At 37.4% G+C, this 12448-nt stretch overlaps 1 protein-coding gene across 1 annotated transcript in view; it reads left to right on the forward strand.

Annotated features, from left to right (window-relative positions):
- LOC121323778 (uridine diphosphate glucose pyrophosphatase NUDT14-like) overlaps nucleotides 1-12448 on the forward strand; it is a 34777-nt gene that overhangs the window by 5543 nt on the left and 16786 nt on the right. The gene's annotated exons all lie outside the window — the stretch shown is intronic.

Genomic DNA, 12448 nt, shown 5'->3' on the forward strand with positions numbered 1-12448 from the left:
GCATCATTATACTGTAGCTTGCTAAAGTTGTTGTTTGTTAAAGTGATAATCAGTCTGCTTTACCTCTGATTTTACAGGGTACAAAACACCTATTATATGTAGTTAAAGTCGTAACAAGCTGTTGAAAATTTGATAGGATTTTTAGAGATAGTTCTAATAACTGAGAAACATCAAAATCATCAAGTTGTTCGAAATCTAACTACATCTAGGTCATTATTTATCACCATTTCGTTCTTCCCATCCACTCAATAGGACGATTAGTATATACTAGACAGTAAGTTTACATCCATCCTCACCTACAGTATGTGGTGTTACTCCTGCAACTAAAAGTAGTTCGCATTTGTTACACAGCTAATCATCAAAATGAATCCCAATGATTCATGGATCAAGACATAATTAATGAGTTGGTTTGTGAGACGAGCTTGCTGTGGCCAAATCCTTTAAATTTCTCATGTGAAGCAGCCGCCATTCAGAGTTTGTGCTGGAGCAGCTGGGAAGGACATGGGCCGATGCCTCAGTTGACAGGCTGCTGGATTAGAGGCAATATCAAAGGCAAGGGGGGAGATTAGGGGTAAGCGAGCAACTGACAGCAGTTTGCAGCAGGGGAGAACAGATGAGAAACAATGGGAGCTGAGAACTTAGAGGGGATCAGAGGTGAGGAGGCCATGGGAAAAGTGTGGCAGCAATCACTGAAGCACCAGGTTGCCAAGCCTCATGAATAGGACAGGAAATGGGATTTGCTGGGGCAGATGTGATGAGAGGTGATGAATACATTAGAGGCGAAAGAGCAAGATGTTCACAAAGGTGGGCAGAATGTGCTTCCCATGAAACTTTGATTTGCAAAGTCGATAGCTTGCTTGGAAGGGACGGGAATCCTGTGTGAAAAGGGTTTTTTTTGTGAACCAGTGCACGTGGCATGTGGTAGAATGGAGTGGGTGGCCATCATTCGATTTTCCTCTATATCTTTTAGGGGAAATAATTCTGACGTAAATCCTAACGCACATGAAAATTATTCTTTTTGCAGAGACGCTACTGTCTGCAAATCTATCGACAACTAAAGGCTGAATGGCTCTGCTAGATTTAATACCACAAAAGTGCGATAGACAGGTGGTCAATGCATTTCAAAAAAGGGATAAGCTGCCCCGGGTTCCTTGGTTCAGTTGTGTGTTGACCCTTGGCATCGGAAGGTCGTGACTTTGAAGCTCATCTCTTGTCTGTCGGTCCAGGCTTATTGGAGACACTGAAGGTTACTGGGTGTGATCTGTACCTGCAGGGGCTCTCCCCTTCTCAAGCATAGGGTAATAGATGCAACCCTTCATGACCAAGAGAGAAATACAGAGTTCACCAGCGATTCTGCTCCACAAAGATGACTAGTGGCTGTAGATTAGGACCTGACAGTAGCAGCCAATGGCAGCCGATAGTAGCAGAGCATTCTGTGGCAAACTCAATTGCAGCCACACCCAGTGGGTGTGAAGCAAGGATTTCCCAGAGGGATACAGACGGATTTACAGGATGAGGAATATGCATAATTCAGAAAACAAAAATGAACCACCCTTAAAAAAATGAATGTCCATAATGATATAGGCCACGCAGACTGTGGATAAATATTTTTTTGCATCTACACATTTTTTATAGATTTGCTTATTCCCATGAGACAGCACAAAGAATGTAATGTTTAATATTTTCCAAATGCTTCTAAAGCTGCTTTTCTTTTTTTCTCTCAGTGAATTAACAATTGATCGTTGCCCATGCGAGTCCTATATGTCATTTTCCTGAGGGCTTGTGAATTATGGAGAATGTTTCAACAATGCGTTTTCTGACTACTAAGGGGCTTATAAATCATTTCTATCATCAGTAATGAGTTAGTTAAATGTTTTCTTCAAAAACTTTTTCAAGTGTGACATGTTCTTAAAATGGCAATGTTCCTTCTAAAAAACACACAATGGATTTTTTAAAAATTATTTATTTGGTAGAAAAATACTTCCTTTGTCTTTTTTCAATGCAGTATGAGCAATAAATAATGGGACATATATAAAGACACTGCACTGACACCATCTCATTCTAAACTGATTCAGGTGTTTAAAAAGACCCAAAGGCCACTGTTTATAGGTTGTAGGTTTCTAGTTGAACCGGAACTTGTATTTCTTAATAATAACTAATTGTATGACAACAATGGAGCTTAAGCAGCTGTGTTGTATAAATGTACAGGCTAAACTTGCAAGGCTGTTTACAGAGTCATTGGGTAGACTTGCACTCTGCCCTAGCCTAATGGCCTGAAGATAATAGGAGTGTGGGACAGTTCAGGAAATTAGCTGAGGGACAGAAGTTTGTGAGCTGGAAATAGTGCTGCATCAGTGTCTCCCAGCATTCTGATTTACTATAGGGGGGTGGGGCTGTGGTGGAGAGGATCCCTGGGAAACGTAACCATCAAAAAACCTTGGACCAGTATAGAAAAACAAAGTGTTAGCAAACAGGCTTTCGTCAGTGCCCTGCATTGTGCTTTTCACCATGTTCTTTCAGAAAGCTAGTAACTTTCCAGAGAAAGGTGGAGTAGTTGTTCAGCAAAGCTCACCCTTATCTCCCAGTTCTGAAGACCGAGAAATCGGATTATGTTTTTGGCATGTCATAATGTTTTGATTGGTGAGTGAACTATAAACCTGATACTGAAGGAAGATTGGAGATAGATAGAAAATAAGCAGTGGTGACGGGACAAGGCCGGGATGTTCTTCTGCTGCAGAGTTTGTTCGAATCCACTGTGTAGCTTTTTCTCATAGGTCACTAATAAAGTTTATTTTTTTATTTTTTTGTGTACACCTACACAAATTAAGCCCTTTTATAACCAGATGGTCTCTGACAGACAAAACTGTTTGGGATTGTCTGTATTAAAAGATACAAGTACAGATTCGTACCAATCTGCTGCATCATTTGGTCCAATACATACAGATATTATGTTCTATAATTGTTTTAGTTATGTTCTTTATTGCAAGTGTCGTGTTTTTGCAGGAATTCTACCTGTCACTGCTGGCTGTATACTGTATTATACTGATCAATGAAGAGCACTTTTCCTAGCTAGTTACTTGTACTCATTTCAAGTACTGATTTAAAGTCTTAGGTCTTTAGGTTAAAGGTAGATGTCCTCCCAACGCAAATCAAAGGCCTTCAATTTGTAGTCAAAGATATGGAAGGATGTGAGCTAGCATCAATTTCCTGCTCTATTTAAAGTTCATGGTCTAATTTAACACACACTGGAAGGAAATGTACTAAACCCTTCATCCTTAGGAACTGATGCGTAGCTGCTCATCCACTGCGGATATTTAATACGGATGTACTTTAACTTTGTTAGGGGGAAACCATGATTTAAACCTCAGATATGAGTAATGTTTAATATAATGTCAGCATTATCCCATAACCTAAAATGGACAACGTTGTGTGCATGTCCGTGTTTCTGTAGTCCCATTCTGCTTGTGCGGTTGTATTTTGTTGTGGTCATTGATGTATGACAGTGCAGACCTCAGCTGACAGCTGTCCATGCAGCTGCATGTGCTTCTCCATGACCACCTCAGGTTGTTATGGAGACCAGGGCCTAACAAGGGATGAGGAAATTGTAGGATCCTCTTACAAATTTCCAGCAAGAGATGTCATCTTGTGCAGTTTGGGCGAGAGGACTGCAAAAGAAATCTGCTCAAACTGTGCAAAATGATTTCTTGTGTAATAAGGGACGGACACACACACGCTCACAGCATACTGGCTTCTTATAAACAAGGCAAACTAAGATTATTCTCATGATACATTAAAAAATAAAACAAATAGAACTATATGCATTATGTTTTATGCGTGGGATGATATCTATACAGGATATTTTGGAATTTTGACAGACATCTAACAGTAATTAGTAAATTGTTCAGCCATGTTACACCTTCACAACACCTTCTCATTGAATAGCATCGAATGCATCCTGCCGTTTTTTTTCGTAATGGCTGACAATTGACGTGCCGTCTAAGAGATTTTCTTTTCCATTTTTTCTATTTCTGCTATCTTGTTGTGCGGCCTGAAGGTTTCGTTTTATTATTATTGTTTAAAAGTTTGAAATCTGTCTGGACATTGTTGTGATAAAGTCTCTGTTATATTCAGTGAAGTTTTTATGTGTGCAGAAATTTGGAGCCAGAAAACAAAATAAGCCTTTCTGTTACCTCAGTCGTATTTCTCTTACTAATACAGCAGTAGTTATTGTGGTAATTAATGTGTCACTGAAACACACAACAAAAGTATAAAACCACTGTGAACTGTAAGACTCCATCTGAAAATGGTATTGAAGACACTCATTTCATATTTAAGAGCATGGAATGTGTAGTCTTTTTGTTCTGAGAGTTTGCAATTAATCAGAAAACAATTTCATTCATAAAAAGGGCATATGAAAATACCCACTGTAAAGTATGTACATCGAAATGGGTGTACATTATTGTTATATTAACCAATCAGTATATTAAATATTGCATAGTGGGCATTAATGACTGTGATTGTAAATGACAGCATGACTTGAATGTATTTTCACAGCTGTTTGCCCTGTCTGTTAAGGCGTGATGCAGATATTAGATGATAATTAGACTTCAAGCACCTCAGAACAGGGTTTTTTTTTTTTTTTAGGCCTTTATTGCACTTTAGGCTCAGGAGCACATTTACTTCAATGCCCTGCTCTTTGTAATGTGTATACTAATCTGTATACGCAGTGTTTCTCAATGTCCCAGCAGGCTATTCACTTTGACCCAGCAAGTGGACTTGCTAATGAGAACCCCGACCATCTGTGGTCACTCCTAGAGATGAGTTCAAGCTACCATTAAATTGAAACCTCTAGGGGAGAAACAGGAGGAGTGGTGTTTCTTAAAGAACATACCATTCAAAAGCACTGCCTTTGTTATTAAAATTATATAATCGAATAAAATAACCGGAGCGATCTGCATTGCCTCTTTTCTTTTTCAATGCAGGGAAACGCAGGTCTGTTATATGCCGTTATCAGTGACTGATAGTTTCAGTAGAACTAGAACAATGGTTAAAAACCCCTGAGAAACTCACGTAGACAGATAATGCATCTCAGTGTTTTAATCTTTTTATGTATTAACACAAGTGGTAAGAATGGACTTGAAACAGAATAATTAATTTTTTATTTGAATTAAATTGCATCATTTGTACAGAAAAAAAATGCATTAGTTTTTGAAATGTTGTAATTTAAATGGCCCTGTGACAGGACGGCTGAGGGTGGTGACGTTAGGCCATCAGTAGATACACACACGCAGACAGGTACTCGGGTGCAAAAGCACACTGCAGCGCTGTTTTTATTTCAACAAACAAAAATGAAAGATTTGTAACAAAAAACACTGCTCACAAAGTGAAAATAAAAGGTTAAATCTCACACACGAGAACTAAAGAAACACCGTGCTTCCTACACGCGTGGCAATTGTTTTTAGTTTTACTTTCGTTTCTCTTTTGTTTCGTTTCTTTTCCACTCCCGTGTCTCACGCTCGCTCCTCTCGAACACCAATCCGAAACAAGGAGAGCTGCATTCTTTTTATACATGTGGCCATCTCCGGATTAACAATAAATGGTCACGTTCTGCACAAGTTTTAGTGGATGGGTTTCTAATCCCATGCACGCTGCCTTACATAATAACAAACACTGTTGCGTTTATAAATGAGCCCAAAATGCATTTAAATCATACACCAATAACAAAACATACTCGTTTTAAATAGACACAACCCCATATGTTTTTAAATCAATAATACATTGTGTTTTACCTAAACACAAAATGCTTTTTAAAAAAATACAAAAATACAAACACCCGTTTTTAAAATAAACAATACATTTCCCATCACCAAACAATATATTTATTTACATGCTGGACCTTGCCCTGCCCTGCCACAGGCCCTAACAAATGTGTACTCCAGTATGCATGGTAAAAGAATAGTAAATAGTAAAGTGTAGTAAATTTAGCTCGGCTAATAAGGGCTGTGGGATCTTCTTCAGTCCGTTGGGACCTGAGTTTCACAAATCACAGACCGTTAAAGTTCAGGGATTGATTAATGGTGTTTTTCCAGGTTATCCCTAGGCAGGATCTGAAACTGTGACCTGACCAAGAGGAAACTGATCTCCCCGAGCTTTTTAAAGACTGCTTCAGAACTCCAAATTATACAGTTACATTAGCATTGCTTGAGAAACCAAGATCACTGCACCAATATTTAGTGGTAATGATATGTTTATATGTTATTTCAAAATAATAATGATGAAAACCCTTTCAAACTCCTTAAAGGACTAGTAACCCAGGATTTAAAACATACTTACTAGTGTGAACAGCCTTATGGGAGGCCACCTTTTCTCTGTGTTGAAAATCGAATGATTTTTTAATTGTTTCATTTAGTTTGTTTTTTTTTTAAACACATTTACCATTACCTCCTGGTGTCTGTTCACTTCCTGTGCTGAAGGTAACAGAGCCCGTCTTCAGAATATTTGTATCCAAGTCTGAGTATAAAAACAAGCCAAGAACTACAATAATGTTGCTGGTAGGAACATGTATTGCACAGGTTTAACTTCATTAACTTGTTGTTAAGGTTCACCTTACTCTAACAGTAAGACCTACCACATAGAGCACATTTGGTATCCCTTACATTACAAGCAGACCCTTATAAAGGGTTACCACAGTATTTTTGCATAGTATTTTTCCCCACTATATTTTTTGCAGTTTTACAATGCTTTTCCCCCATGGTTATATAATGCATTTACTATAGTTTACATCTCTTTCAGTTTTTAATCTCATTCAGCACGTTGATAAATCACAGGGGTTTAGCGAGCACGTCGTCAAGCACGGAAAATCTGGGGTGTGTTGTCCCTGAAGCAAAGTTTTAGAAAGACCACTGTAGGTGTTTCACTTCTTTAGGTCTTATTAAAATACCAAACCATTACCAAGCAATGCAGCCTATTAGTTTTGATGTCCTTTCAGTCAACTGCTGACAGTTCCACAAAGCAGCTGTCATTGACAGCTTTTGCTGACTCTGCTGATACAAACCTTTTTTTGTTTCTTTCGTTTACAGCAATCTCATACCTGGAAAGGTTAAATAAATCTATGCATTTCTTTGGAATAGTACAGAGAAGCGCTTTTGAGTGAATGTTTTGCCCACATAGGGGGAGTGAAGTTTCTAAGAATGAAGAAAAAACACAAAAGTGCAAATAGTTCTTTTTTTTTTTTTTTTTTTTTTTTACTGTACAGGGTATCCCATAAGCCAACCATTGTATATTATGCTGATTAGGATGTTCTCTGTTATATCAGCTGTACCCTGTTGGACCATCTGACTTTGTTCCTTTTTTCTTAAAGATATTTCACATTGGAGAGACAACCAATTTTAACAATTATACCTATGATGTCTGGAAAGAATTGGCGAGATAACCATTATTTACAATTGTGCCAATGATATCTGGCTCATGGGACGCCCTGTACTGTATATCAGTTTTGTTTTTGGTCTCACGTAAAGTACTCTGAGTGTTTTTGCCTGTTTACATTTCATGGTTCTCTCTGGAAACAAACTGCGTGTTTTCATTTTATTTGAAGTATGTCAGTAACCTCATGTTGCTCTGGAAAGGTTAGCTATGTGTATGTAGAATTGAAAACTGATTTGGCAGGGGTATATGAAATAAGCATGTTTAAAAAAAAAAAAAAAAAAAAAAAAAAGTCATCTTTATTCCATACAGGCACTTACTTTAGATACAGAGGCTGCCAGACAGCGTAATTGGTTGTAATATTTCTTTGCAGTTATGTGCTCATTCATGTTTGCTTTACCACCTCCTTACAGTTAAGAGGGGACCTTTGAACACATAGCACACAGATAAGACTTTCAAGATTGCAGTTTCAACACAGCTTCCCTCCCAAAGCAACCAATATTTGGAGCTAAAAACAGATGCACTAGCTCTCTTGTAGATATAACCAAAGGCAAACATGACCCAAGGTCTTTATAACAAACTCAGACAATAGTTATATAGTTTCAGTTTACAGAGCAGAGCAGATAGGTAACACTATGTAACACATTTTTTGTTCCTGGGTAGTAAGTGTTATTTCCTAATTGCTTATGCCTCAAAAGTATAGAAAATGGCTATTATTCCCCACAGACTTTGCTTTTGTGACCAGGACAGGTAAATTCAAAATATCACTATTTCCAATGGGAAAACGGGCAAATGTGTGTCTTTTCATTCACATAAAGTCAGAAAAAAACAACATATGAATCCAAATTAACATGTATTTATACTAAAGTAATACAAAAATGACTACAAAAGATTTAGAAGTGAGTAGTTTTTCGAGATTTACTATCAGTATAATCGATTTACAGTATAATGGTAAATCTCGAAAAACTTTACCACCAAAATTTGTTACACGGTGTAATCAATAATTTACAAACACCCCAACAATGCTATCATAGCCCTGGTATTTTATAGAACTATATGCTGTAGTGGTGAAAGAATGGCAGCACTATTCAGGTAAGCTAAACTATTGTCTCCTAGGGAAATCACCGGAGGAGAATGCAGCCATAATGAAATTACTGGCGCAAACGTTTTATAGACTTGAATTTACTTTGTATCATAACTGAGTTTCCTTTTGTATTTTATAAAGCATTCATAAAGGATTTCTGTGTGTTTAACTGCAATACACTTCCTTGCACACTAATGCTTCATGATTACAGCCCGTTGTGTCCACACTTTGTTCAACAAGTAGAAGTTGAGAGTAGGCTGCATCTTTAAAAAAAAAAAAAAAAAAAAAAATATATATATATATATATATATATATATATATATATATATATATATATATATATATATATATATATATATATATATATATATATATATATATAGTTTTTCCCCCAACTTGCTGCTTTTAAGTGTAGATGTAGCTGTATGGATGATTTCTATCAACACCACAAAAGAAGATGAAAATACTAGCTACCTCTCTGCCCAGTTAAACGCAGTTGTGCACGGCAAACCATCATACTTCAATACTGTAATAACAACCCTGTTCTTTGTGGTTAAAACAGATCAAAAGCATGCAAGGTCATGAAGTGATGAAATGCAGTCACAAGTTTTTAAAGGTGAAGCTTTTGTTATGTTGAGACGAAGGCTTAGTTTTTAATTAACATAGCTGAAAAACAAAGTTACACACTAAAAGAGTTATTCGTGAAAGCTTTTAAATGCACTCACCTGGAAACTAAAGCCACTATATGTATTTCATTTAAAATGTTAAATTGATTGGGAAAATGTTGTATTCAACAGACCACAGATTTCATTGTACTGTACCTGCAAATGTTGAAATGCATTATCTATTAAAGCAAATATAGATTGGCTGACTTGTGTCAAGTTTAGGAGTGGAAGCATGTAGAAACTGCAGTGTGGTCAGTTTACAATAAACTGTATATTAACTAGTTTCAGTACATAACTAGTTTCTCGTGTGTGTTTACCATGTTATACTATATGATGTACACGTCTTTATTAAGTAAAGCAAAGATTTTAAAATGTTTTAGCTGGTAAATTGGTGTTTAGGCAGTTACTTGAATAACTCATTTCTGCAATAGTTGAGTAGCTGTTTTGTGTTTTGTTCAGGCGGTCAAACTACTTATTTGTGTAGATAGTGTTAAAACAATAGCTGCTTTTTTTTCTCACCCCAAGATAGAGAACAAAAAAAGTTTTGTAACTTCAAATTGATTGGCTCTGATTAGTTTAACAATAGAAGGATATGTTAACAATGAAAAGGTTGTATTTTATTGGAAATTTTCAGAGCCTGGTTTCTGCTTTTTGCCAGAGGAGAGTGATGTGTGTGAGCAGGACCCTGGCTTTGAAGTTCGGCCAGCGCAGTGCTCAGGAAGTTTGAGTTAAGAAGAGCTGTCGAAGGCACAAAGGATAAAACAGCAGAGGTAACCTAAGAAAGTAGAGGTCATGTCTCCAGTGAGTGTGGGTGCTTGAGGAAAAAGAAACAAAAAACTGAACCAAGATATGCAAAAACCTTGGTCATTTCCCTTGTGTGCCACTTCCAATTCCTTCTGTTGATGTGAGAATTCTGTTCCAATCACAGAACAGTCTTAGAATGTTGGCCCGTCTGCCATATGAGGAGAGAACAACATTATTCAAATGGAGTTTGTCGTACGCTTTAAAACCAAAAAAAAAAAAAGCAGGGATTTCTCATCCTCCATTTCTTTCAGTTTCCCTACATCAGTGAAAGTACTTAAAGTCCACATTTTGAAAAACATACCTTTGCCATTTCTGACAGACTGTGATTGTAACAGGATGTAACAGGTTCCTGCTGTTATGAGGCACTGTTGTTCTTCTCAGAGGTGTTTTGATAGCTAGATGCATACAACTCTCATAGCTGCCATTTAAATAACTTGCATGATGACATAATGGATATTTACCTTCTCTGCACACAGTGCACTGTACAGTGTGGGCCTCTCAATTGAGTGAAATGCTATTGATTGATGGGGCTGTTCTCAGAGGTATCCTGACACTTTTTCAGTGGCACTCTTAAATAAATGTATAAATTATGATGCCAGCTCAAAGCATGTACTTTATATATTTGGGCATAGCTTTATAACTAGTTGAATTAAAGCCTAGTTAGAAATTGCCTTTAATACATTTACAGTAATGTATTGATTTTTAGGGCTGGCATAAATATGTCTCATGTCTTATGCAGAATAGCGTTGGCCACTTCTGTTGTTGCTATTGAAAGCCTGATAAGTCAAGCTGTGTAAATTGATAAGCTGCGCAGGAGCATCATGTGGAGAGACGTGGTGTAACAGGCTGCGGACACAAGGGTAACGAGCTGTCACTCTTACATTTCATCATATATCTGGAGAAGACTTGTCAAGACCCTTTGTATTTGTATTCTCTATTTCCGTTTTAAATACAAATTATTATTTGCGATTGTTCTTGCATTGAAACAGTGTGGCTCAGTCTGAGGGGGCAATCAATGCTTGGCGTGTTGACCCTCTCTCAGTAGGTCCCTAACTACTATAGAGACCGTTGGCAACTGTTTACACTGCAATTAATAATTACCAATTCTAGTGTTAGTCACAAAACAAACAGAACAAACCCCAGCGAAAGAAAACCTGCATCCATTTGAGTGGATTAATCTTACCTGAGATTACATTTCATGTAGTCTCAAAGAACAGACTGCCACTCAAAATCAGGTCTTATTTTTTGTATTTTGTGTTTGCTTAAATATTTATCTAAGCAGGTGCAGATAGGCTGTACTGTGTGTTGGCAATTGCTGCGTTATTGTCTTTAGATGAGTGATCAGATACAATTTTTACAGTAAATGCAAATAAAGGAGGTATCCACACATGTTAGTTCTTGTGCAGTTTGATGCTGACAGAACAGGCATACTCTAACACTGTGTAGTACACACAGGCAGACTCATTCTGTAGAGTGAGAGATATTGATAAGGAGGTGGGTGGTTCAGATGTAAAGTTGCAAATGTGCCTATATTACTCATTGTACAGTCAATGTACATTAATTTGAATTTAAAAAAAAAATTAAAGTACTACTTCTTTAAAATCTTTATTAACATTATAACTGTTCCCCTGTAATTGTGCTGATAAGCTGTATTTTAACTACACAGCTGTACATTCTTTGCTGCGTCCTGGTAACATTTCTGTATTGCAGGTGACATGGTCTGGTTGCAGCTAGTTTGAACACAAGAAGTGATTATTTAGCAGTTCACAGTTGTTTAATTACTGTTGTCTGTAGGGGAGCAGTTATAATATTACTAGTGCAAGTTAGAGGCACGGTTGGGATTGTAACAGACCTTTGTAAATGCCCTGTTACAATATACTGCATGTCTGACGAGTGGCCCTTTCCTTATAGTAGATGTATGTATTACCCCAGCAATTCAACATTAACAAATCAAAGGAAGCACCAGGTGAAAGTTAAAAAAAAAAGCCCTTATGGTAATGCCACAATCCAAATGACCTTTACATGGTTAAACAAAGCACTTGCATTTTTGTGTGGGAATAAATATTACAACATATTCTGTTGCCTTCTGGGCTAACTTTTCAGTGTTTCCTAAAACCTAAACACCTTACTTTATCCTTTACTCTGTGTGCCTTTTTGAACCTGTGGTGACCTGTTTAAATGTGCAATAAATGGTTATGTGGGTTTAAAAATGTAGAAGAAAAATGTGCACTTCACCACGTGGTGAAATTCATGCCTTTGATCAGACTTGTAGGATGCGGACTATTTCGGAAGTGCAGATCCCCCACGGCTGGGAGTTGCTGCAGGTGATGCCTCAGGCAAGTTGTGACTCATTTGCAAACAATCTCAGGAGATGCGTGTAACTGAGTAGCGGCCTGGTTTGAGACTATGTCCTAATGTGCTGTACAGGAACAGGAAACCTCTTGACAACATCCTAATTGCATTCATGTCCAGA

This window comes from Polyodon spathula, chromosome 12 (assembly GCF_017654505.1).
Source record: "Polyodon spathula isolate WHYD16114869_AA chromosome 12, ASM1765450v1, whole genome shotgun sequence".
NCBI classification, from domain to species: Eukaryota; Metazoa; Chordata; class Actinopteri; order Acipenseriformes; family Polyodontidae; genus Polyodon; species Polyodon spathula.